A 27,912-nucleotide genomic window follows, 5' to 3' on the forward strand; every position below is an offset into this window, starting at 1 on the left:
AGTTACCTTATCCCCAAGCTTTCTACCTATGCTCTGACCCCTCCTCCTTCCCCATTTCTGATTCTGTGCCACATGCAACCACTTCTGCTGTCTGACTTCTGCTCTGCTCTCCGGTATCGGGTGGGCTCTCCAGTGTCAGGGGGCCACTTCTGCCCAACTCTGGCTCTCACCTTAACTCCTCCCACTCTCTTCCTCTCACACTCTCAAGCTGCTCTGAGAAGCACAGACAGGTCTGGAAGCAGGCGAGGACACATGCAAATGAGTTCACATCACATTGGGAGTGTAAAGCCCAGTTTACAACCTGCCTCCCGGCGGGTCTTCCTTTGGCTTCCCTCAAACAAGTAATCCATCAAAATCTAAAAAAAAAACAAAAAACAAAACATAATTCAAGAAACAGAATAAAACCTGTCTTGGCCGGGCGGTGGTGGCGCACGCCTTTAATCCCAGCACTCAGGAGGCAGAGGCAGGCGGATCTCTGTGAGTTCAAGGCCAGCCTGGGCTACTAAGTGAGTTCCAGGAAAGGTGCAAAGCTACACAGAGAAAACCTGTCTCGGGGGGAAAAAAAAAAAAAAAAAAAAAACCAACCTGTCTCATGTCTCCCAGAGCTTCCTGGCATCAAGGCTAACTTAAGCATCTGGAGAGGAGGCACCTGACCCCAAAGGCAGAGTCTCAGCTGTGGCATTTTAAGGTACCATGGGAGAGATGAGAAAGCCCGTGAACAGGATTGCCAAACGCTGGCACATACTATTCACGTGGCTGCATAGAGGCTTTCTAGTCCCTGTTTTAAATGTGTGGTAAAAAAAAAAAAAAAAAAAAAAAAAAAAGGCCAGGCAGGCTAGTGCGTGCCCTGTGGGGGGCCATCAGTTGAGCCTTGTTCAAAGTGGCACCAAGAGGAACACTAGTGAGCTGATGGCCTTCGTGCACCTCGTGGCATGGGAGCATCAGACCAAAACCTCTTAGGCGTGGCCATGGGCTCACAGGGAACCTGAGATAGCCATTACAGCATGGGGCGATCCATTCCTTCCTCTTGGACACTGAGCCACTTACTCAGTCCTGAGGGAGTTTTTGGGGTCCCACCTCTCCTTCTCATTTCCCTAATGTTGGGCTAGGGAGACAACCTTACCCACCTCACCAGACCCCACCACTTAACTGCATTTTCAAGGGTCTTCCTCTCACCCAGAGATTTTCAGTTGTGCCAACCTGCCCTATGCCCCTAATGGGAAGAGATTTTCTAGCTAAGAAAGGAGCTTTATTTCACTTGCTCCCCATTTGCCTCATTCCATACCTGTCAGCAGGGCCTCCTCACGCACAGTGACATAGACAGCCCCCCCCCTCTCTCTCTCTCTCCCTCTCTCCTCTCTCTAAGTTCTAGAGGACACCAGGATGCACTGCCTTGCCACCAGTTCCAGAACAATGAGGTCCAACCCACAAGCTTTTCCTTCCTGGTTCCCTCTAATTAACTACTGGGCTAATTGTTACAGGGCCACCATAGAGCTGGAGGACGAGAACCACCAGATATATCCAGGCAGTAAGGAACAGTAACAGTCAAAGGGTATTTACACCCCAGACTCAAAAGGGTTTGGACTCTGCAAAGAAACAGACTTTAATATAACAATCCATTACTGTTAAATGCCCTCAGCAATCGATCACCTGTGTCTCCTGGATGCTAAACTAATAAAGGAAATAGGTGCCTTAAAATCTGTCTCAGATGGGCTGGAAAGATGGCTCAGAGGTTAAGAGCACTGACTGCTCTTCCAGAGGTCCTGAGTTCAATTCCCAGCAACCACATGGTGGCTCAGAACCATCTGTAATGAGATCTGGCGCCCTCCTCTGTATACATAATAAATAAATAAATCTTAGAAAAAAAAAAGAAATTAAAGATGCTATTGTATGAATCGTTTCTTGAAAAAAAAATCTGTCTCAGATAAGGCATACCTCAGGTAAAAATTAAAAGCATGTTCCAAATCTCTCTCTCTATCTCCCTCTCTCTTTCTCTCTCTCTCACTAACACCAACCAATATCCAATATAGCAGAGTACTAAACATTGTAGCATCATGGCCACCAGCTTAAGATTTTAAATTTCCCATGGATGCTTCTTAATATGTTTAAAAATTCTTCTGAGCTCCAGAGAATCCACCTGGACAGGTCAGCAAGCTCCGGAGCCAGCTTGAATCCACCTGGACAGCACCTTGCCAGACAATTCCAAAGCAGCAGAGGACAATCCATTACCCCCAGGACGGCTGGCTACTTCAGAAGCTCCCTACCCCCCAAGAGTTAACCGACGCCCACCAAGTCAGCTGGAAGCAGTTCTCGGGAGACACAGCACCCCTATTTCTGTTCACCCACCATTTTTTATAACAAGCAAAGAGCTTGGAATGTTGGAATTCCTGGCTAAATGACTGCCCATGCAGTTCAGTAGCCAAGTAAGGGGCCTTATGTCCTACGTAATCTGTGTGCTGTGTGATCACGTAATTTGTGCACAGTGTGATCATGCAATCTATGTGCATGCATGGCTTAGCTCCGTAAGTCCATGCGCATGTGCAGGAGAGTCCTTAAGACACCGGTCACAGACTCCTCCTTCCTCCTCTCTCTCTGCATGTGTCTTCCACAGGCCTGAGCACCCTTTTCTGTCTTCTTCCCCTAATCTATTAAGAATGGGTTCTGTCATACCTCGTGACTTTTCTCGCATGGTAACAGCGCTGCTAACATTGCACTGCCACCACTTTTAAAACCAACCATCCCTGCTCCTTGTAAGTCACCACTCACCCACGCTCTTGTTAGTGACCCCAATACAAAACTCATTGGTTCATCAAATTGGACATTGGTTTCAAAATGAGGGGACTATTGAGGGTCTGGACTCCCATAGTCCCGATACCTGACTCCACGAACAGATTTAAATGTTTAGGTACTCGGCGGGGGTGGGGGGTGGGGGTGGGGTGGATGGGGTGGGTGGGGTGGGTGGGGGATATGGGACTGATAAGTAAGGTTTGGAGCATATCCAGGGAGAGAGGTATGGCTTCACAGAGGGTTGCCCAGTTAGAGGCTCGACTCTTCCAGAGGTACGATTTTGGGAGACTTCTGGAGTATCAGCTACAATCAGTCTTCACTGAAGGATGCTGCAGATCCCAGGGCCACCAACTGCCCCCCTCCCATTTGGAACGGCGAGTAGCCATGAATTACCCCCACCCCAAACTGTCAGAATGAGTCTGAAGAGAAACAGCTTCTGGGGGTTGGGGATTTAGCTCAGTGGTAGAGCGCTTGCCTAGAAAGCACAAGGCCCTGGGTTAGGTCCTCAGCTCTGGGAGGTGTGCGTTGGGGGGGCGGGGGCGAGAAACATCCTCTGATAGAAGTTACAGGGCACAGGCTTAAGACAGAAGGCATTCCGGTCAGTTTACAGGCTTAGATAAGGAAACAACAGACTATCTTAATCCCATAAGGCCTCTTAAAAAATGTAAGGAAAGATTAAGGAGACCCCTAAAAGCTGCCAACCTTATGAAATTGACTTACCATCAGACTATGATAAGTGGCACAGATTCTAACCCCTCCCTTCTAGGGAGAAACCTGCTGTTACTTCATTCGGGGTCTTACAAAGAGATCACCACACTACAAGACCTCCTAAGAGTGTAAACTAGAGCTAATGAAGTTCACTAAGTTCTCCATAGTAGCAGCAGCATCCTGCTACAAACAGCCTTTTTTGCTAAAACTACTGGAATCTAAGGGCTAACTTGAGCTGTAAACCTTCAAAACTGCCCTGTAGCCAGCTAGGAGCTCTGCTCCAGCAGCCTTCATTTCAATAATAATGCAAGCCTCACAGGCCTGATAGTGCCAGTTTAAAAACTAATCGCAACTCCCAACTTGTCTATTGCTGTATTTAAGAAAAAAAAAAAAAGTGTCTTTCTCTCTCTCTTTCTTCTTTTTGGGTTGACTATTAAGTTCTTGGTAATTTACAAAAATCTTGGCCACGTACAAGAACTTCAGTCAACCCACTGCAAAAAAACAGGTCCTGGTTAGGGGACGCCCTAAGACCTGTATGGATTCATCAGACCCCCCAAAGATTGGGGGTTGGAATATTAAACATCTGCCTTCTTCTTCTCTCCAAACACGTCTGCTGTCTGCATCTCAGCTCACTTCAGTCTGTGTCTCCACCCCCCCTCCCCTCTCCATTTCTGGCGGCTGTCTGGCTAGATACGGACCGGACAAACCGGCTGCAGCTGCAACAACAACAAAACATTTCTCCTCCGTTTTAGTTTGGTTTTACCGTGCTTATCTCATTTCATGATACACCTTAAAGGATTTATTAAATTGTCACTTTCCTTATATACTATATTTTTAAATAAGAGCTCCTGTTTCTATATTAAAATAACTTCACCACAAACTTCATATTTTTAAGGCTATCCGGACAAGTATAAAACCTTATTTCTAAGTTTACAAAGACAACTAACTTATAAATTGTTAAGAATAAGTTTACTTTGGGGCTGGAGAGGTGGTTCAGTGGTTAAGAGCACTGACTGCTCTTCCAGGGGTCCTGAGTTCAATCCCAGCAACCACATGGTGGCTCACAACCATCTGTAATGAGATCTGGTGCCCTCTTCTGGCCTGCAGATATACATGGAGACAGAATATAGTATGCATAATAATAAATAAATCTTAAAAAAAAAAAAGAATAAGTTTACTTTAACTAAAGATAATTAAGAAATAAAACTTATTGATTGATTGGTCAACCTAAACTGTAAACTGTTAATAATAAGTTGTACCAAAGCTATAGGCTAATAGAGATAATTATTAGGATACAAATTAAAACTTGATTATCTCATGAATGATCAAATTCTGTAATATATACAAAATCATATTTATATACATGCTAAGTATGCTAAGTTTCATATAATCAATTCATTACTTAGCCCCCTAACATTTAAAATGTTTAAGCTTTGGACAAAACTGCCATATCCCTTATTGCCAGGGTTTTGTCCAAACTATGCTTTGAGATCATTTAGATTATATTTCCATTTACCAGATATTTTAAAGATAATTTGCCTTACTATCCAATTTCAAGTAAAAGATAGCTCACATAACAGATTTCAAAATGACCTTTTACTGTTCCTTTATTAAAAGAATTTCATGCCAGGCAATGGTGGTGCACGCCTTAATCCCAGCACAGAGCCAGAACCAGGTGGATCTCTGAGTTTGAGGCCAGCCTGGGCTACAGAGTGAGTTCCAGGAAAGGCACAAAGCTACACAGAGAAATCCTATCTTGAAAAAAACCAAAAAAAAAAAAGAAAAAAAAAAAAGAAAAAGAAAAAAATTCACTTTACATTGGCTATTCTCAATCATCAATTACCTATATCTCCTGATGAATTAAATACAAAAATGCTTTTAGATGTAAAGTTTTTATAAGAATATAAAGAATTAGATATAAAGAATGTTTAAGAACATTAAGAAATAATTTATATGTAGTGCAAGCCATTGGAATAGAAAAATATAAAAACATCTAGATATGTTATAAATGATACCTGAGTCTCAGTGAATGACCTAGAGATACTGAGAATGTAAGCCTAAGTTAGATCATAGTATGGATAAAGTTTTTATTGAGGTCTGAAATAGATATATAGGCTTTAAGAATGAACTTATGTATGCTTTAATACAAGAATCTACTGACCTCCCCAGAAGGGACACTGGGGCTAATAATAGGCTGTAGCTCCTCCACTGTACAAAATATTAAGGTCCTCCCTGGAGGGTTTGATTCCTGACCTTACTGAAGAAATTAAGATCATTGTACAACTCTCTACTAAAACATTTCAGATTCATGCAGGGCAGCGCCTAAGGGAGCTGATGGTGTGGATTCTAGTGATATGGCCTTCTGGGTTCAGGAAATTAAATATTCCAAACCAACTAAACACTTAAAATACAGGGAAAGAAAATAATTGGCTTGCTAGACATAAGCACAGATGTTTCTTATATTTTAGGAAAAGATTGGTCAAGTACTTAAGACGATTATTACTCTTTCATCTTTTATAGGCCTAGGTCAATCTAGTAGTATTGCTAGCAGCTCAAAAATATTAAGATGGTCAGATAGATAAAATTATGGCATATTCTGCCCATATGTCATCCTCCAAACCTAACACACTATGGAGAAGAGACATGCTGTAACTAATGGATGTAACTAATCTCTGCTGTGGACTAATATCAGCTCAAATGCTACAGATGGGTTTTAAACGTAAAGGAACTTGAGGAAAGAAGCTCAAGGCATAATTGAGCCCATTATTCCAGAAATCATAAATGGCAGACATGGCCTAGGTTATCAGGATTTGTCCTAGGAGCCACTATCCCCCGACTGCTGACCACATTTCAGAAAGATCTATTGCTCCTTTCTGGATCAAACAATGGCCTTTGAATACTGAGAGAATTGTAACTGTGACCTGTCTGGTGGAGGAGAAACGTAAAAATAGGGCATATAAAGCCTCCCACCAGTCCTTCAGTCACCCCAATATTTGTTGTTTAAAGAAAATCAGGCTTATAAACCGTTACAGGATCTGAAGAAATTAAATAAAATTTATTAAAGCCAAGGGGATTCTCACAGCCTGGCTTGCCATCTCCCATTACCATCCCTAGGAATCAAAATAACAATGGTTATAAATTTACAAGATTGCTTCTTTGCCATACCTCCTCAACCTAAAGATTGTCAGCATTTCCCTTCTAGCTTGCCTACTCACCCTGCCATGATGGAGGCCAAAGCTCACATATAGAGCAGGAAATGCGAACTCTGTTTATCCAGGACTCATTTATTGAGCAGAGTTCCTCATTTTATATATACAGATTAACTATCAGAACTGTCAATTATAGCTTCCTCACAGTCCCCCAAACTAATAATAATATATGTGTATGTATATGTGTATATACATATATATTACAATACATTTATTGCACAGATGATATTACATTTATATCAAACTATGAAACTTATGAGTCTATAGATTGGCAGATAGCTCTACAGGATATACTGGCACCTTTTCATGTGTCTGTCCAACAATTATAAATTCAATTTAAATTATATTAAATATAATTTAAATTATAAATTATAAATGGAAGCTCACCCATGAGGCTTATGTCCTTATGATTTATGGTTATTAAATAAGAAGTAATACATCATTTATTTCACTGCTTTCCAATTTTAGGAAGGCCTAGAGCTCATTTATAGACAACAGCCTTACATATACTTCAAGAGCTCTTAAAAATTGGTGCTTAATTTTTCAGATCCCCCACTACAGGCATTCCTTATTACCCCCAGGCCAAGCCACAAAGTCACACCTAAGCCTCTGTGATCTTCTCACTGGTATTTGAAAAGGTCCTGATGTTTTCATACTGTCAGGAGGAGGATATGCCTACATGTCTTCACAGGATATTGACCCATCTTATGAATCCTGGATCGCCTGGTCACACCATATACTAGGCCACTGCAGGACAAAGGCGCTCTAAAGCTGCCAGTCCAAATACAGGCTGTTATTTACCTCTAGATTCTTAAATATTGAGCTTTGAATATGAATAAATAGATACAATTCCAGATCCTTTTGATGAACTTTCATCAATGGTATAAAACTTATAGAAATATGATTAGAAATAATAATTCTGTTCTAAATGTATTTTATTAATTTTTGTCAAAAGATAAATGAGACTATATATGCATGTACGTATGTATGTATGTATGTATATATCACATTTCATTCTCTGCCTATCCTGATGTTTTGTTGAGACTCCAAGGATTCATAATTTTGCTCTCACAAAATTTACTACTGTTATATTGCTAACATGTCTAAGATTTTGTCTATTAAGAAGGTTCTTGTAAGTTCTAGGAGATCAAAATTTGCCAATACTCACAAGCCAAAAAGACCAGGAGGAATGCAACCTGACTGCAGTTTACATCTCCCACTTACATATTTTCTTTTTCTTCTCTGGGGTAGGGAGGGGAACTTTCCTTCTCTCCTTGGCCTGATATCTCCTCTCACCTGCTAACCATGCATTTAATATTCCATAGGTACACCTAAGAGAAAAAGTTTCCTCTTTAAAACTCCTCGGCTGCATGTTCTACCATTAATACATACATTTGTTTCCAGCAGAAATTCTAACCATTTAAAGAGATACAGGTTGTCTACATCTGGACCACAGACATGTTGTCTAGCTGCAGATCTGCATCCCACCCTCCAGCCCACGAGACAGAAAATTCTGCTACACTGCGTGTCTCACAGAGTCTAAAACAGCCTGTGTTTCCTGGGTTTCCACTGCATTTGAGACCCCCACCTTTGCCCCCATATCAGCAGGAAATAACCATGAGAGATTTCTACAGCCCCCTTTGTCACGTACCCCTATTTCTGAACTGAACTCTCCAGCCCAAGGGCTGGACTGCCCTTAAAAAATGCTCTATTATTAATTGTATAAGTTCTGCCCATGATCCTGAAACTTATGTATTATCAGATATATCAGATATTCTCCTCATGTACAATTGTTCAGTATGTAAGTCTTGCCATGTATACCCTGACACAGGTTATTACTGTTTTCTCACAGCTAATAGTTTATTTAATATTGCATTGATTATAAATTTAAATTAAGTAAGCTTCAGCTGCAGCCTTATTCCCACAGATGCTCATGACTAACTCAGGTAACTCTTTAACTATCCCTCTTTAAAACACAGTTTAACCAAATTAATACCACTAATCAAAGATTAATAGAGTTAATGTTCCAAACTAACCATTTCTTTTTGCTAAGTCACAATCATAGTATTTAGACACTTTTGACCATATTATGCCATACTAGTTAAAGATTGATTTTTTTATGTTACTCCTCTGCTCCCCTTTTGGCACAGATATATTCTAACTATATACAACTATACCTATTTTATTTATTTATTATGTTTATATATATTATTATATTTATTAGATGGTTAAATTACTCCTCAGCCTGCCATCTATATAGACTGTTGATTATAAATATATATATTATTGATACAATATTGATTAAATATCAATATTAATTATTACTTATAATTTTTCAAGTCATCTCCAAATTTGAGTTTATCTACATACATGTTCACAGCCCTAGAGAGAATGAAACATTATCCTTATTTTTTTTCACTATATGAAAAAAACGGAAACTGCTATGGGTCACAGGAATATATATATCATAAGAACTCAGCTGGTTATGGCAAAGCCACTACCTGGAGGGATCAGGGAATTCCTCCAGAGGAAGCCAAATTCCAAGGAGCTTTTGGTGTTATTTGGCTTGTTATATATCAGCTGTCTTCTGTTATGAAAATCATGTGTGCCTTCATAGTTTTCCCAATTGATTTTTCCCTAAGAATTGCTAACTGTGTGGACTGATCACTCTCTGGACATACACATTCTAGGTATTTGGAGAACAGCCTCAGGAAAGGCTTCCTTCCCCCCAGCCCATCTGTTTCTCCCCTTTCAGCACTGGAATCAGATATATCCCTTAGCCACTTTCAAGGACTAACAGAAATAACAGTCCAGACAACCACATGCTAGTCTCCTGATTTAAGGTAAATTCTACATGGAGACACCGCCTAGGTCAGGTGGACCTTAAGTAACAGCTTTACACAATTTAGCTCAGACCCTCCTTTCTTACAGCCTTACTAACTTTATAGACCCCTAACTTCTTACCTAACCACTTCCAGGAATGTAGCCTGAGCACATAGATCTCCTTTTTCATACACTAACGGTCGTTAGCACTCAGTTGACCTCCTCTTTCACCACTCCCAGTTTGGGTTGTAAAAGAAAGCCTGGTGGTCACTGCCTGAGGAAAATGCTTACCTGCCTTTATGACCCCTTAGAATTCAAGCCTGGTGACCTTGCTCGACCAGGGGATTGTTATTGCTTGGGTTTATAACTGGATTCCTGGGAGACTTAGGAGGAACATAGAGAACTGAGAGAATAAGGAGACGGAGAAGAGAAAAGAGAATGGAAGAACTAGATAGGTACAGAGGAACAAACTGAGATGGGGAAGAACTAGATTGAAGGGCTAGAAGAGAGTACTGAAGAGAGTACTAGAGGAATGAGATGGAAGATGAGGGACAGCCAGATGGGGAAAAACAAGGTGAGAGAGAAGGAGATGGGAGAGGAGCTGATATGGGAAAGAACTAGATGGATGAGAACCTAAAGGGGTAGAACTAAGATGAAGCAATAAAATAGAACCTAGAGGGGACAGCAGGTAAATGTAGAGAGAAATCAGGCAAGAAAGGAGCTGGACATGAGAGCAGAATAGAAGCTTGTAGAGAGAGAACTGACTCAGAAGAATAAAGTGTATGGACTAAGGAGTTTTGTGTACATAGATTCATTTCTTTTTATCAAAGATTAATTATCAGTTGGTTGTAGATTTTTCCTGGACCCTGGGAAGGTACTATCGAGGGCTGGACCCCCACAGTCCCGGATACTTTGGTCTGTTGTGGGCTCTCTTACTGGGGTGAGTAGATGAATGTGTTGTGTCTCTGTGTTTCCCCAGGAAATGTCTGTCACATAATGCCATTGCTATTGCTCCATGTAGGGTCAGAGGCATGGACTTTGAGCAGAACCAATGTAGAGCCAGTTCCCAGTCATGAACTGACTTTAGGCAAGCATTGGCAAATTGGTCAACACTGGTTAGGGCCTCAAGCTCTTAGAGGTCTCCCTGGTTTGGCTTGAGTTGGGCCTTCTTGAGTTGACTAGAGACAGGCTTTGTACTGAGGTGGCATGTACCATGAATCTTATGTATAGTGCTGTGAGTTATTAAAGGGATCGGTGAAAATATATATACGTATCAATTGCCAGAATCCTGTGATCAGTAGTTGATGGTCTCTCAACCTTTTTTTTTCTTTCTAGTTAATATAGCCCTTTTGAACTGAGAGGTAAGGATGTAAACTCAGTGGGTGAGCACTTGCCTACATGTTCAAGTCCTGGATTTGTTCCCTAGTATAAATAAGTAAAGATAAATTTAAAATTCCAGGAAAGGTATCAATCTTTTACTCAAAAAAAAAAAATCCACATGTAGGTTGGGTGTGATGATGCACCCCTTTAATTCCAACACTCAGGAGGCAGAGAGAGGCAGGTGATCTCTGTGAGTTCCAGGCCAGTCTAAGTCCCCTTACCAAGTTCCATGACAGCCAGGGCTACAAAGAGAGACACCCTGTTTCAAAAAGCCACAAAGGAACCCACATTTATCACATACACACACACACACACACACACACACACACACACACACACACTTTTTATTGTTGGTTCTTTTTTGACACAGGGTCTCATACAGCCAGGGCTGACCTGGAACTTGCTTCTCAGCAGACCTCATGGTTTTAATGCCTGAGTGGTAGGAAGACAAGGTGACAAGGACACCATTTTTGACACAGGAAATATTGCCAATAATAGAAAAAGGCTATATGAATTGCTGGAACCCATCTAGTGACTCTTACATGCTAGACAACAGGCTATCTCTAGAGTTCTGCCTTCAAGTGAAGGCCTGTAACCCCAGGTTCTGGAGAGGCTGAGCAATGAGGATGGCAAGTTCAAAGGCTGCCAAAGCTACAGAAGCAATTCAAGAACTGGATACTGGCAAAAAACTGACATACAGACCAATGGAATTGAATTGAAGACCTTGACATTAATCCATGCACATATGAACATCTGATTTTTGACAAGGAAGCCAAAACTATACAATGGAAAAAAGAAAGTATCTTCAACAGATGGTGCTGGCATAACTGGATGTCAACATGTAAAAGATTACAAAGAGATCCCTATCTGTCACCATGCACAAAACTCAAGTCCAAGTAGATCAAAGACCTCAACATAAATCCAGTTACTCTGAACCTGACAGAAGAGAAAGTAGGAAGTACTCTTGAACACATTGGCACAGGAGGCCACTTCCTAAATACAACACCAGTAGTACAGACACTGAGAACAACAATTAATAAATGAGACGTTTTGAAACTGAGAAGCTTTTGTAGGACAAAAGACACAGTCAATAAGACAAAAAGACAGCCTACAGAATGAGAAAAGACCTTCACCAACCCCACATCTGACAGAGGACTGATCTCCAAAGTATATAAAGAACTCAAGAAACTAGACATCAAAATACTGAACAGTCCAATTAAAAAATGGGCTAAAGAGCTAAACAGAATTCTCAAAAGAAGAATCTCAAATGGCTGAAAGACACTTAAAGAAATGCTCATCATCCCTAATCATCAGGGAAATGCAAATCAAAACAACTCTGAGATATCACCTTACACGTGTCAGAACGGCTATGATCAAAAACACTAATGACAGTCTATGTTGGAGAGGATGCGGAGCAAAGGGAACACTCCTCCACTGTTGGTGGGAGTGCAAACTTGTACAACCACTGTGGAAATCAGTATGGCAGTTTCACAGAAAATTGGGAATCGATCTACCTCAAGACCCAGCCATACCACTCTTGGGCATATACCCAAGGAATGCTCAATCATACCACAAAGATACAGGCTGAACTATGTTCATAGCAGCATTATTCACAATAGCCAGAACCTGGAAACAACCTAGATGCCTGTCATTTGAAGAATGGATTAAGAAAATGTGGTACATATACACAATGGAGTACTACTCAGCAGAGAAAAACAATGACAGCATGAAATTTGCAGGCAAATGGATGGAACTAGAAAACATCCTGAGTGAGGAAACCCAGACCCAGAAGGACAAGCATGGTATGTACTCACTCATAAGTAGATACTAGATATAAAGCAAAGAACAATTAGACTGCAACCCACAGAACCAGGTAGGCTACCTAGCAGGGGGAACCCTAGGATGACTGTGGCTTATAATAACTTTTGGTTTTACTCAATCACTGGACAAGCCTCAGTGAAACATTTCACTATTAGGATAAGAATTTGAGCCGGGCGTGGTGGCGCACGCCTTTAATCCCAGCACTCGGGAGGCAGAGCCAGGCGGATCTCTGTGAGTTCGAGGCCAGCCTGGGCTACCAAGTGAGCTCCAGGAAAGGCGCAAAGCTACACTGAGAAACCCTGTCTCGAAAAAACCAAAAAAAAAAAAAAAAAAAAAAAGAATTTGTACTGTATCAAGCTGATAATAGAAAAATAAAGAACCATGTGGATAATTTAGGGAGACTGTCTCAAAAACAACAACAAAATGGTTGGGAGTATAGCTGAGTGGTACAAAGCTTGTGCTAGTCTGCAGTTTTAATACCCAGTATCCAGGGGAGGCAGGAATGTTTGCACTGAGGTTTATTCCTAGCCCCCTATACATGCATCCTGTATCATTAACAACAAATACTTTCAGCCGGTGGTGGCATACATCTTTAATCCCAGCACTCGGGAGGCAGAGGCAGGCAGATCTCTGTGAGTTCGAGGCTAGCCTGGTCTACAGAGTGAGTTCCAGGACAGCCAAAGTCACACGAAGAAACCACCTCAAAAAAGAAACCAAACCAAAACAAAAATCAAAAACCAAAATCAGTCAACTAACCAACCAAACAACCAAACAACCAAACAACCAAACAAACAAAAACCTTTAGGTAAATGCCATGTTCTAGATTTTTCAAGAGGGTATTACTGACATTATGAATGAGTAGTCCTTGACCAGTCATAGCTGAATCATTCAACAAATATTTAACGGATGCCTGATACATACAGGCACCGTGCCATGGGCTGAGTTCACTGAGGTAAAAGACATTTCTTTGATGAGATGAGTTACATGTAAAAATGTAACTGGTTTCTAGTGGCCTGAAAAAAGTCACCCAAGTTTGAGAGGCAAGTCTTGTGAGCTAACAACCTGGTTTTGGTTTCTCCACATTCTATACGCGAGATTTGAGTGACTCAATCTAATCTATCTCATGTACTAAACTGAGATTAATTATAGACGAGAACTGCTTGCTGTACATCTTTTAAAAAGATTGAGTTTGTAAAAATGAGCTCAAGGGCACAGGGGTGCATGCCTGTAATTACCAGTAACGGGAAAACAGGACCTGGAGTTTAAGATCGTTCCACAATAAAACAAAACCTGAAGTTTATCGGAACGGTACTTGGCCGGGGCACGGATGCCTCCCAGTCAGTTCAGGACCCGACATGAGGGAAAAGGGCCGTAGGAAGAAGGGCAGGACCTGGGCGGAGGCCGCCAAGACGGTAAGGAGGGGGGCGCGGAGGGCAAGGCCGGCGGGAGGAGTTGGCTTTCTCGCCGGGCTGCCGGTCTCCGGGGAAGGGAGGTCACTTGGCCCCGCGGCCGGGCTGAGGGGCTCGAAAGCGCGCGCAGAGGGCGGCGGTTAGGGTCGCGTTGGCGAGCGCCGAGGAGAGCGGGGCGCCGGCGCGAGGGGGTTGGTGGCGCGGCTGGCTGCCGGTTCTCCCGGGGGCTGCGAGCGGACCCCTCGGTGTTCCGAGGTTGCCCTGTCGGGGGTCACGTCGCCGGCGCCCCCGCACTGCTAGCCCTTGTTTCGGCACGGTGTGTTGTGCTTGCCCAGTAACTGGTTCTTCTCCCTTGTGCGCCTTGGAGAGCCCCGATTGGATGCAGGCAGGAGGAGGCTTGTGCGTGCATCCAGCCCCGGAAAGGAGAGGGGAGCGCTGGAGCTCGGTGGCGTTTCCCCCCGCCGAGGCGCTGGTGCCACCAGACCCCGGGGCCCCCGCTTATCTGGCTCTGGGAGCCAACGGCAGGTCACCAGGCTTTTGTGTTTGCCGTCCGAGCTGAAAGTGCAGGAGGTGTTTAGAAACGAAGTAACAGGTGGGACTTGGAGAGTTTTTTTTTTTTTTTCTGTTTCCATAGAGACCTACTCTGAATAAGGCAGCAATGCATGGTGGGACGTGTAGTTTACCGGGCCTCCACTTTTCTTTAGCCAAAGTGAAGGTGGACCGACGAAATTGTGTTTAGTGGGCACACACCCCGCCCCCGCCCACAATTTTGTTATACGGAATTTAGAAATCATTTCAGAATGAGTGTTAGTGTGAAGTCTTGTTTTGAAAAAAAAAGTTAAAAACGTGTATTTACGAAGAAATGTTACTTTAAGGAGAAATTGAAATTCCATCATTGCAAGTGTAAAAAAAATAACAGGACATTAAACATTAGTAGCATTTCAACCTCTTTTATAAATGGACAACAAGTTGGGTCTTAGTAAGTGAAGCCTTACAGGTTATAAGGTGTTATTTTCTCCTTTAAACAAGTGTGTGTGTGTGTGTGTGTGTGTGTGTGTGTGTGTGTGTCTGTCTGTCTGTCTGTCTGTGTTAGGGGCGGGGCATGTGCAGATGGCCATGGAGCACATGCAGAAGTGAGAGGACAACTTGTGGGAGTTTGCAGGTTCTCAGTCTTGCTGCCCAGCACTTTTACTCACTGAGCAACTTCGCTGGTCTTGGTTTAGTTATTAATCTATTTTCTGGTTTTCAGAGACAGGGTTTCTCTGTCTAGTCCTGGCAGTCCTTGAGCCCACCGTATAACACTGTAGATCACTGTAAATAACTGTTTCCTTTAGCAGACAGACCAGGCTGGCCTTGAACTCAGAGATTCCCTGAGTCTGCCTCCCAAGTGCTGGGATTGCACCACAATGCCCGGATCCTGGTTTCTGTTTTTAAATGAGACTTTCAGAACTCAAAAGTAATGTTCATCATGGAGAAAATTGGAAAGTATGAAGAAGAAAAAAAGAACTCAGTTCACTCCTTTACTCCTGCCTAGTCTTGTTTCCCCAAATCTGAATTATATGGTTTATTCAATCTGCATTTTTGTCGTTGTTGTGAAGGACCCCACTCCATTATGAGGATATGGGGCGTTGGGCCGATGTTATGCCCCCCCAATAACTTGGCCTTAGAAACGCCATTCTGCAGGAATCAGAAAAACAGGAGTTCACAGCTGTGACTAACTAGCCAGCCGGCCTTGGAAGAAAAAGATAACTATGGCCAGCCATCGGGCCTAAGATAGGGGATAATTGGGTCAGCGGCCTTGGGAGTAAGACAGTTGATATTTTATGGCGGGCTCCTGGCCTTGAAGAATAAGCAGCTGGCCTGGGCAAGGCCAAGTCAGCCACACATCAAACTTCTGATAATTAAAGAACGCGACCCCAAGTTCACCCTGGCCCTCTGTAAAACAGCCAATAGGGACCCTGTAACTATGCTTCTCGCTTCTGTAACCGCGCCTCTGCCCCTGAAATCCCATAAAAAGTCCCCTTTGCCCTCGGTAGGCGCGCAAGTCCTCCGAGAGACTTGGCCCCAGGTACCTGTGCACCTAATAAAGCCTCTTGCTGTTTGCATCTGATCTGTGGTTTCGGTGTGTTTCCCGGGTCTGGGGTCTCTCCCTGAGGGAAGATCTCCCCTGGGGGTCTTTCATTTGGTGGCCCGTACGGGGATTGAGACCCCTCCCTGGAACCACCGACCCACCATCAGGAGGTAAGCCGGCCGGCCTTGGTTTATGTCATCCCTGTCCAGTCTGAGTGTTGTCTGTTTGCCTGAGTGTTGAATGTTGTTTGTTTGTCTCTGCGCCTGCGCCTGATAATCTGTCTGTGTCAGTGGATCTGAAAGAGGAGGCCGACGGGCCTGGACTTCGCCGCTGAACCCTGGGAGACGTCCCAGGGGAATCTGAAACCCTGGAAGAAGTTCCACGGGAATCTGTAGTGCCCTCTGAGGCACGGTCTGAAGTGCCCTCTGAGGCACGGTCTGAAGTGCCCTCTGGGGCACGGTTTTTTGGGGCCACTCACGTATCTGAGGGATACGTTGTGCTGGTTGGAGAAGAGGGGGTTGGACCCTCGCAGTCTCCTTCTGAGGTTTTGCTTTCGGTTTGGAACCGAAGCCGCGCAGCGCGTGTTAGTGTTATTTGTATTGGTCTGTCGTTCCTTGTTTTCTGTTTAACCGTTCTCCTCCTAGAAACAGCCATAGGACAGACTGCCACCACCCCCTTGAGCCTCACGCTTAAACACTGGTCAGACGTAAAGACACGAGCCAACAACGAAGGAGTCGTAATCAAGAAGAAAAAATGAATCACTCTTTGCGAGGCCGATTGGGTTAAAATGAATGTAGGATGGCCTCGTCAGGGAACCTTTAACCTCAGTCTTATTTCACAGGTGGAGGGAAAAGTTTTTGCTTCCAGTCCCCATGGCCACCCGGACCAGGTCCCATACATTGCCATGTGGAGACTCCTGACAACAGAACCTCCCCCATGGGTTAAGCCGTTTCTCTTCCCCTCGGCCCCCCGGCAGCAGCAGCGCTCGCCGAATCCCGGGGCCGAGGAAGCCAGATCGGCGGATCCCTCCCACTCCCTGTTCCTCCCTAACCCCACACCAGCAAGTCTTTTCCTCTCCCCGCAGGCCGCCGCTCCGGCGCAGGCGGGCGCGCAGGCAGGTGCGGGAGATGGGAACGCGCAGGCGGGTGCGCAGGCGAGCGTGGGATGTGGGGGCGCGCGGGCAGGCGCGCAGGCAGGTGCGGGAGATGGGAACGCGCAGGCGGGCGCGCGAGCAGGCTTGCAGGCGAGCATGGGATGTGGGAACGCGCAGGCGGGTGCGCAGGTGGGTGCGCAGGCGACCGTGGGATATGGGAACGTGCAGGCGGGCGCGCAGGCGGCCGCAGGTTATGGTGCCGGCGCTCAGGCGGGTCCGGGGATGGGATCGGCGGGAGACTGCTCCCCGACCGGCGAAGGGCCATTACCGAGTGCACTTCCTCCACTATGGCGGGATGCTGGGACCGGCTCTGGGACGACTGGGGAGCCCCGATTTGGGGAAGGGGGCTCAGGAGGGACGGCGCCATTTATGAGCGCCAAACCACCGCTCCCTCCCGCCTCTCCTTCCTCCTCCCTTTACCCTGTTCTCCCACGAAAGGATTCCCCTAAGGCTCCCGTCCTCCCCCCGGACCCCAATTCACCTCTTATTGACCTCCTCACAGAGGACCCACCACCATACCCAGGGAATCGGGCACCGGAGGGACCGGTGGCCCCTGCAATGGCACCGGAGGGACCGACGGCCCCCGCGGAGGCGCCTGAACAGCCTCCAAGGAGAGAGAGGGAAGATGAGATTCCGGCTCCCTCCCCAATTGCCGGTCGCCTACGAGGAAAGCGCGACGAGCCAGCCAAGGAGTCCAGAGCCTTTCCCCTTAGGGAAGGTCCTAACCACCAGCTCCAATACTGGCCGTTTTCAGCCTCTGATCTCTACAACTGGAAACAACATAACCCCCCTTTCTTTAAGGACCCTGTTGCCTTGACTAACCTGATTGAGTCCATTTTAGTGACCCACAAGCCCACTTGGGAAGATTGTCAGCAGTTACTGCAGACCCTCCTGACGGTGGAGGAAAAGCAGCGGGTCTTCCTGGAGGCTCGGAAGCGGGTTCCAGGAGACGATGGAAGACCCACCCAATTGCCTAATATCATTGACGCAGCCTTTCCCCTCACCCGCCCGAACTGGGACTTCGCGACCCCGGAAGGTAGGGAGCACCTACGTCTCTATCGCCAGTTGCTCTTGGCGGGTCTCCGAGGGGCGGCTAGACGCCCTACCAATCTGGCCCAGGTTAGAAATGTAACCCAGGGAAAGGAGGAAACGCCGGCAGCGTTCTTAGAAAGACTTAGAGAGGCATACAGAATGTATACCCCGTACGATCCAGAAGATCCAGGACAGGCGCCGGGTGTCATACTGTCTTTCATCTATCAGTCAAGTCCAGATATAAGGGCCAAGTTACAGAGACTAGAAGGATTGCATTCACTCAGTTTGTCAGATTTATTGAGAGAGACAGAAAAAGTGTTTAATAAGAGAGAAACTCCCGAAGAGCGGGAAGAGAGATTATGGCAGAGGCAGGAAGAGAGAGAGAAAAAGCGTCATAGGGAAATAACTAAAGTCCTGGCCACTGTAGTGTATCAGGGACAGGTCAGCGAGGGAGTTAGGACGAGAAATCGGAGAAGGCTACCACTTGACAAAGACCAGTGTGCTTACTGTAAAGAGAGAGGACATTGGGCTCGAGACTGCCCAAAGAAGCCTCAAGAGTCTCGGAGGCCTAAGTCAAGGGCCACGGACCTCCTCAATCTGGAGGATTAGGGAGGTCAAGGCCAGGAGCCCCCCCCTGAGCCTAGGATAACTCTCAAGATTGGGGGGCAGCCAGTGACCTTCCTGGTGGACACCGGGGCTCAACATTCAGTCCTGACCCACACCGGAGGCTCTCTCAGTGACCGCACAGCTTTGGTCCAGGGGGCCACAGGTAGCAGGAGATATCGATGGACCACCGAGAGAAAGGTTCAGCTGGCATCTGGACAGGTAACCCACTCTTTTTTGCATATACCTGACTGCCCTCACCCATTATTGGGCCGAGACCTGTTGACTAAGCTCAAGGCTCAGATCTATTTTGATGATAAGGGGTCGACTGTTACAGGACCCAAAGGGACCCCCCTACAAGTCCTAACCCTAAAACTGGAAGAGGAATACCGCCTGTTTGAATCTGAGCCCTCTAAGGGGCCACCACAAGAAATGCAGGACTGGTTGAGGGAATTTCCCTCGGCATGGGCAGAGACTGGCGGCTTGGGGCTGGCTCGCGACCAACCCCCACTTGTTATTCAGTTGAAAGCTTCCGCCACTCCCGTTTCAATCAAACAGTATCCTATGTCCCGGGAAGCCCACGAGGGCATTAAACCGCACATCCGGAGGCTTTTGGACCAGGGAGTACTTGTGCCCTGTCGATCACCTTGGAATACCCCCCTCCTGCCTGTAAAGAAACCTGGGACAGGGGATTATAGACCGGTTCAAGACCTGAGGGAGGTTAATAAACGGGTTGAAGATATACACCCCACGGTGCCAAACCCTTACAACCTCCTCAGCACTCTTCCGCCAACCCACGTTTGGTATACGATACTGGACTTAAAGGATGCCTTCTTCTGTTTGAGATTGCACCCCCAGAGCCAACTGCTATTCGCTTTTGAATGGAGAGATCCAGAGATGGGACTTTCAGGACAGTTGACCTGGACTCGGCTCCCCCAGGGGTTTAAAAACAGCCCGACTCTTTTTGATGAAGCCTTACACTCAGACTTAGCCGAATTCCGGGTTGAACACCCGGCCTTAATCTTGCTCCAATATGTGGACGACCTCCTCCTAGCAGCCAGAACCCAGGCTGAATGTCAGAGGGGCACTCGGGCCCTTTTGGCTAAACTGGGACAGAAGGGCTATCGGGCTTCGGCTAAGAAGGCTCAGATTTGCCAAAGCAAAGTCATTTACTTGGGTTATGCCCTAGAGGGAGGACAGAGATGGCTCACGAGAGCACGGAAAGAGGCCATACTCTCCATACCCCCTCCAAGGAACCCCCGCCAGGTACGGGAGTTCCTAGGTACAGCCGGCTACTGCCGCCTCTGGATCCCAGGTTTTGCTGAGATGGCTGCCCCCCTGTATCCTCTCACCAAGCCTGGGACCATGTTCCACTGGGGAGAGGAGCAGCAACAGGCCTTTCAACGAATTAAGAACATCTTACTTGAGTCACCAGCCCTTGGCCTGCCAGATCTGACCAAGCCTTTTGAACTGTTCGTGGACGAGAACTCAGGCTTTGCAAAAGGGGTACTGGTACAGAGATTGGGGCCATGGAAGAGACCTGTAGCTTATTTATCCAAGAAATTAGACTCGGTAGCTGCAGGATGGCCCCCTTGTCTGCGCATGGTAGCCGCCATTGCTGTTTTGCTCAAGGATGCAGGGAAACTGACTTTGGGACAGCCATTAACTGTGTTATCCTCTCATGCGGTGGAAGCTCTGGTCCGGCAGCCCCCAGACAGGTGGCTCTCAAATTCCAGGATGACCCACTACCAGGCTCTGTTGCTAGACACAGACCGAGTGGTGTTCGGACCAGTTGTCTCCCTCAACCCCGCAACCCTGCTGCCCTTGCCAGACCCATCCGAGGAGCACGATTGCCTCCAGATTCTGGCGGAGGTCCATGGCACCCGCTCTGACCTAACAGATCAACCGTTGTCGAAACCAGATTTTATCTGGTTCACGGATGGGAGCAGCTTCTACCAAGAAGGAGAACGGAGGGCCGGAGCAGCTGTTACCACCGAATCAGAGGTAGTTTGGGCCTCACCGCTGCCGCCTGGAACATCGGCCCAAAGAGCAGAGCTGATCGCCCTGACCCAGGCCCTCCGGATGGCGGAAGGTAAGAGACTCATGGTTTATACTGACAGCAGATATGCCTTCGCCACTGCTCATGTACATGGAGAAATCTACAGAAGAAGAGGCCTCTTGACCTCGGAGGGTAAGGAAATTAAAAACAAAAAAGAAATTTTAGAACTCTTAAAGGCATTGTTCCTCCCGCATCAGCTCAGCATCATACATTGTCCGGGGCACCAAAAAGATGACTCTGTCGTAGCACGGGGAAATCGGCTGGCTGATCTAACAGCCCGGACAGTCGCCTTACAATCCCCAAGGGGCGACCAGCTGTTGGTCTTGCAGGACCAACAGCCAAATAGAGACCCCATGTCTTACAGCCCGGAGGACCAGGAACTAGCGAAGAAAATGGGGGCGAAATGGAGCCCCGAGCGACAAGCTTATATAATGGATAACAAATTAGTTATGCCAACCTCCCATACCAAATACATGCTCAAGTTCCTCCATGCGTTAACCCATTTGAGCAAAAACAAGATGAGGGCCCTTCTGGCTGATGAGACTTCGGGCACTGTATTATTGAATCAGGAACAGGTCCTCCAACAGGTGACTTCCAGCTGCCCTGCCTGTGCCCAAGTTAATCCAGGAAAAGCCCATCTGAGCAGAGGGAGCCGCCTGCGAGGTCACCGCCCAGGAGTCCATTGGGAACTTGACTTCACCGAGGTAAAACCCGGACTATATGGATATAAATACCTTCTGATTTTTTGTAGACACATTTTCAGGGTGGATGGAGATCTTCCCTACCAAGAAGGAGACCGCTAACGTGGTAACCAAGAAGCTCCTGGAAGAAATTTTTCCCAGGTATGGAATGCCCCAGATATTGGGGTCAGACAATGGGCCCGCCTTTGTCTCCCAGGTAAGTCAGAAGGTGGCCAGGCTACTGGGGATTGATTGGAAACTTCATTGTGCATACCGCCCCCAGAGCTCAGGACAGGTAGAACGTGCAAATAGAACCATTAAGGAGACTTTAACCAAATTAACGCTTGCAACTGGCACTAGAGATTGGGTGCTCCTACTCCCCCTAGCCCTTTACCGAGCCCGGAACACTCCTGGGCCGCATGGCCTAACCCCGTTCGAGATTATGTATGGGGCTCCCCCACCAATTGTAAATTTCCTTCACCCTGACATCTCCTCTTTTGCCACTAGCCCTACCCTAGAGGCACACCTCCAAGCCCTCCAGCTGGTGCAAAAGACGGTGTGGAAACCCCTGGCGGATGCCTACCGGGAGCAACTGAATCGCCCGGTGGTGCCTCATCCATTCAAGATTGGGGACTCTGTCTGGGTCCGACGCCATCAGTCCAAGAACCTAGAGCCGAGGTGGAAAGGACCCTACACCGTCCTGTTAACTACTCCCACCGCACTCAAGGTTGACGGGATAGCGGCTTGGGTCCACGCGTCACATGTGAAGGCTGCCAAGGAACCCGACGAAGCTGAGAACACCGAGACATCAACATGGAAAGTTCAACGCTCTTCGAACCCACTCAAGATAAGACTCACTCGGGGGTCCCCTTGATCCCCCTAATAGTCCTCCTGACATTGGGAGGGGCATCACCAGAGAGCCTGTTTCCCTGACGCTGGCCCTGTTACTGGGAAAAATTACCATGGGCGGAATAGCTGCTGGGGTAGATACAAGACTGCAGCCCTTATAAAGACCGGCCAATTCAGACAGCTCCAAGTAGCCATGCTCAACAGAAATGATTTAAAAGATAGTTCCAAAGGTCACCATGGTTTACGACCCTTGTCTCCACCATTATGGGCCCCCTAATCATCCTTCTGCTCATTTTATTGTTCGGGTCATACATCCTCAACAGATTGGTGCAATTCATCAAGGATAAGGTTTCTGTTGCCCAGGCTTTGATCCTAACCCAGCAATATCAGAGGCTCAGACAGTCAGAGATAGAGTTAACCCCTTATTCTCCATCCTAAAATGAAAGATTTCATTTGGTACAAAAGAAAATGGGGGAATGAAGGACCCCACTCCATTATGAGGATATGGGGCGTTGGGCCGATGTTATGCCCCCCCAATAACTTGGCCTTAGAAACGCCATTCTGCAGGAATCAGAAAAACAGGAGTTCACAGCTGTGACTAACTAGCCAGCCGGCCTTGGAAGAAAAAGGTAACTATGGCCAGCCATCGGGCCTAAGATAGGGGATAATTGGGTCAGCGGCCTTGGGAGTAAGACAGTTGATATTTTATGGCGGGCCCCTGGCCTTGAAGAATAAGCAGCTGGCCTGGGCAAGGCCAAGTCAGCCACACATCAAACTTCTGATAATTAAAGAACGCGACCCCAAGTTCACCCTGGCCCTCTGTAAAACAGCCAATAGGGACCCTGTAACTATGCTTCTCGCTTCTGTAACCGCGCCTCTGCCCCTGAAATCCCATAAAAAGTCCCCTTTGCCCTCGGTAGGCGCGCAAGTCCTCCGAGAGACTTGGCCCCAGGTACCTGTGCACCTAATAAAGCCTCTTGCTGTTTGCATCTGATCTGTGGTTTCGGTGTGTTTCCCGGGTCTGGGGTCTCTCCCTGAGGGAAGATCTCCCCTGGGGGTCTTTCAGTTGTTGAATGCTTCCCCTATATACATTTATTAGCTTACTTTGGGCTAGAATCTCACATTAATGGTTGTCTCCGATTTGCAGCAATCCTCCTGCCTCTGCTCCTTGTGTGCTGGGTTTATAGGCAGGCACCACCTTGCCCACTTTTATGAGATGCTCAGGATAGAACCTGGGCATCATCCATACTAGGCAGGTGCTCTTCCCGCCCACTTAGAATTTGTCTTTGTGACAGTATTGGTAGTTTCCCCTAACAAACATCTCTAGAAATAATATTTTGGTGGTGAGGAGTTTCTCTTCCACAGAAGTTTTACTTTCTACTTCAGGGACACCTCATTGACTGCTTCCTGTTAATGAAAGAGAAGATGCTATTTTAGTTAAAAGTATGCAAATCCCAAAATTAGTTAGGTGAATTAATTTTACTTACTTATTAGGCTTTAGTTTTTTGAGATCAGGTTTCACTTTGTAGCCCAGGCAGGCCTTAGCATTGGAAGCAGTAAGATTTCGGGAATCTCAGCAATCTTTATATCTTTTTGTTAACCTTTTTTTTTTTTTTTTTTTTTTTGGTTTTTCGAGACAGGGTTTCTCTGTGTAGCTTTGTGCCTTTCCTGGAACTCACTCTGTAGACCAGGCTGACCTCAAACTCACAGAGATCCCCGCCTGGCTCTGCCTCCCGAGTGCTGGGAATAAAGGCATGTGCTGCTGCCGCCGCTGCCGCCACCGGGCATTTGTTTGGTTTTTGAGATGGACTCTTTGTAGCTCTGCCTAATTAAGAGCCCATTGTATAATCCAGGCTGGCCTTAAACTTGAGGTGATCTCTTACCTCAGCCTCTCCAGGGTTGGGATCATAAGCACATACTACCATGTCTGATTCAATCTGTACAGTACCTTGTGAATTATCTTTTGGGTTAAATAGTTTAATGATTGGGAAATTGTGACAACCAGGAAGAATAATTTTGCATCTGTTTTATTTTCTGAAATAATAAATTAGAACATTTACTTATTTTGTGCCCCAGATATCTATATGAAAAATAGTGTTTAAAAGACCGAGATTAGACGCCAGGGTGGTATTGGCGCACGCCTTTAATCCCAGCACTCGGGAGGCAGAGCCAGGCGGATCTCTGTGAGTTCAAGGCCAGCCTGGGCTACAAAACGAGTTCCAGGAAAGGCTCCAAAACAACACAGAGAAATAGTAGGCTGGGGAAATGGCTCAGTGTTTAAGAGCACTTGTACCCGAATGCACCTTTACAGAGTATCTCCTCCCCATTTAAAAAAAAATTATTTTACTTTTCTGCTGCCGTTTTGGGGGAGGGATGTCTGTCTGTGTGTATCTAGATGTGCATGTGGAGGCCAGAGGATGCTACTGTCAGTTGCTTTTCTCAGTTGCTCTCCCCTTTATTTACTGAGACATGGTCTCCCACTAAACTGGAAACTTGCCAGTTGGTCTACATGTGTATCTGGCCAGCTTGCCCAGGCCTCCCCCATCTCCACTTTCCAAGTACTAGTATTATTTGTATGGGGCCACCATGCACACCTGAATTCAAAATTTTGTAAATTTATTTCATGTGTATGTATATCCTGTCTGCATGTCTGTGCACCACATGCACACCTGGGATTAGAAGAGGGTGTCTGGTCCTCTGGAACTGCAGTTACAGATGGTTGTGCTTTGTTCCAGGTTACTGAATATACTAAACTTAAAAACTTTTAAAATATGACTTAAAGAGTATTAATTACACCCTTTAAATCAAATATAGAAGCCCCCATGGTGCCTCATGTCTATAACCCAAACTCTCAGCAGGATCAGAAATTCAAGGCCAGGTTCAACTATGTAAAGTTTGAGGATGGCCTAGGCTACATGAAACTCCCTCAGAAATAAAAGAAAAAAACAATGCTATAAAATTTATATAAACTCTTTATTTAAATAAAAAAACAGAAGTAAGTAAGTAATTTCAGATGAGTCTAGTTTACTGAAAAATGTGCATACTAAAATACTAGAGATGCTCAGTTTGGAGCTGGAGAGATGACTCAGTGTAAGAGCACTTGTTTCTCTTGCAGAGGACCGAGGTTCAGTTCCCAGCACCCACATGGTGGCTCACAACCATCTATATAACTCCAGTTCTAGGGGGTCCAATGCTTTCTGCTGACCCTGGACACCAGACACACATACATGCAGGCAAAACACTCATACATATAAAATAAAATAAATGTTTTAAAAAATGCTACTCAAGTTAGCTAAGATTGACATTTTGCTAAACATACAAGCAGGTGGAGGGTGTATATTACATAAAGTTCTATAATTTCTTTATGAATATCATGGATATCTTCTCATGGTAATAACTAAATTGCTGCCACCTTCCTTTTTTTGAGACAAAGTCTCATGATGGCAGGGTTGGAAAGAGTGTGCAAGTGCTAGCAAGCCAGTGCACAGACACAGAGACAAACTGGGACAACGTAGTGCATGTGCCCTATGCCCAAGGACCTACTTTATTGGACCTACCCACCCATCCACCCACCCACCCTATCTATCTGAGACAGGGTCTCTCTACATACCACTGGCTGTCCTGGAACTTGCTCTGTAGACTAGACTGGTCTTGAACTTGAGCTCCGAGATCTGTCTTTCTCTGCCTTCTAGTGCTGGGGTTAAAGGAATGTACCACCACTCCCGGCTTACGACATACTTTTTAAAACTAGGCCCGACCTTGCCGGGTGATAGGAGGCAGAGGCAGGTGGATCTCTGTGAGCTAGAGGCCAGCCTGGTCTACAGAGAGAGTTCCAGGACAGCCAAGGCTACATAGAGAAACTCTGTAACCAGGCCCTACCTCTTTAACATTTCCGCTGCATAATAAATCTATCAGATTGCAGATCCATCAGTGAATTTGCCCTTTGATGAAACCATGCCTTCATGATCCATTCACTTCCTTGAATCCCCCCACCTGAACACTGACTCATTAGGAGCCAAGTCTTCAACACTTGAGCCTTTTGGGGATACACTTATGTCAGAATTATAATGGTATCTGTGTTGTCGTGTGCTAAAAATATTCCATGGCCTTTGAACACCTAAAATGGCCACTGTGATTACAAACTGCATTTAACATTTTATTTAATCTTAATTACTGCTAAAAATCAGTATGTGGGCCAGGCGGTGGTGGCACATGCCTTTAATCCCAGCACTCGAAAGGCAGAGGCAGAGGTAGGCGGATCTCCAGAGTTCAAGGCCAGCCTGGGCTACAGAGTGAGTTCCAGGACAGGCTCCAAAGCTACACAGAGAAACCCTGTCTCCAAAACAAAACAAAACCAAACAAACAAAAATATCGGTATATGGCTATTATTGGATAATACAGAATTAAAGTAATTTCCCATGTTTATTGACTATTATTACATTTTTTTTTTTAAATAGGGTTTCTCTGTGTAGCTTTGGAGCCTGTCCTGGAACTCTGTAGACCAGGCTGGCCTTGAATTCACAGAGCCTGCCTCTGCCTCCTAAATCCTGGGATTAAAGGCATGCACCACCACCACCACCACCACCACCACCACCACCACCACCACCACCACCACCCAGCTGACTATTTATTGTTATATTCAAACTGGGGATTGAATTTAGGGCCTTGTGTTTGCTAGCCAGGTGCTACATTCATGTGCACCCATAGTGTCATGCCTCTGACCCTCATTTTAAGTTTTGAGACAGTCTCACTAAGTTGTCCAGGCTGGACTTGAACTTATTGTGTAGCCCAGGCTGGTCCTGCATCAGTGTCCTGAGTAGCTGAGATTGTAGATGTTCTTCAACTTACAAAAATACAATATTTGTATTTTTTGCCAGTAAACTTTGCTATTCAGATTTTATCTTTAGTCTTTTTCTATGTTATTCCTGATCTTTAAAATTTTAGTTTTTATTTATATGTATGTGTTTGTCTCTCTGTGTGTATGCCATGTGGTGCAGGTACCTGCAGAGTCTAGAAGAGGGTGTTAGATATCCCAAAGCTGGAGCAGTGAGCTGCCTAGCCCAAACTTGGGTCCTGGAAGAACAAAATATTCTTTTTTGTTTGTTTGTTATTATTATTATTTTCTATCATCAGCTTGATACAGTACAAATTTTTATCCTAATAGTGAAATGTTTCACTGAGGCTTGCCCAGTGATTGAGTAAAAACTTCTTTTTTTTTTTTTTTTTTTTTTTTTGAGACAGGGTTTCTCTGTGTAGCTTTGCGCCTTTCCTGGAGCTCACTTGGTAACCCAGGCTGGCCTCGAACTCACAGAGATCCGCCTGCCTCTG

At 45.7% G+C, this 27,912-nt stretch overlaps 2 protein-coding genes and 1 long non-coding RNA gene across 9 annotated transcripts in view; 1 reads left to right on the plus strand and 2 right to left on the minus strand.

Annotated features, from left to right (window-relative positions):
* Positions 1–14,048, minus strand: part of LOC143270198 (uncharacterized) — a 46,949-nt gene extending 32,901 nt beyond the window's left edge. For both annotated transcript variants that reach the window (XR_013047222.1, XR_013047221.1), the window contains exon 1: positions 13,964–14,048. This is a non-coding gene — a long non-coding RNA (uncharacterized LOC143270198). The remainder of the gene's footprint in view (positions 1–13,963) is intronic.
* Positions 1–27,912, minus strand: part of LOC143270186 (putative Polycomb group protein ASXL2) — a 342,260-nt gene that overhangs the window by 202,428 nt on the left and 111,920 nt on the right. The gene's annotated exons all lie outside the window — the stretch shown is intronic.
* LOC143270190 (putative Polycomb group protein ASXL2) overlaps positions 1–27,912 on the plus strand; it is a 273,546-nt gene that overhangs the window by 105,859 nt on the left and 139,775 nt on the right. The gene's annotated exons all lie outside the window — the stretch shown is intronic.

Source organism: Peromyscus maniculatus, chromosome 22 (assembly GCF_049852395.1).
Source record: "Peromyscus maniculatus bairdii isolate BWxNUB_F1_BW_parent chromosome 22, HU_Pman_BW_mat_3.1, whole genome shotgun sequence".
In the NCBI taxonomy this organism is placed as follows: Eukaryota; Metazoa; Chordata; class Mammalia; order Rodentia; family Cricetidae; genus Peromyscus; species Peromyscus maniculatus.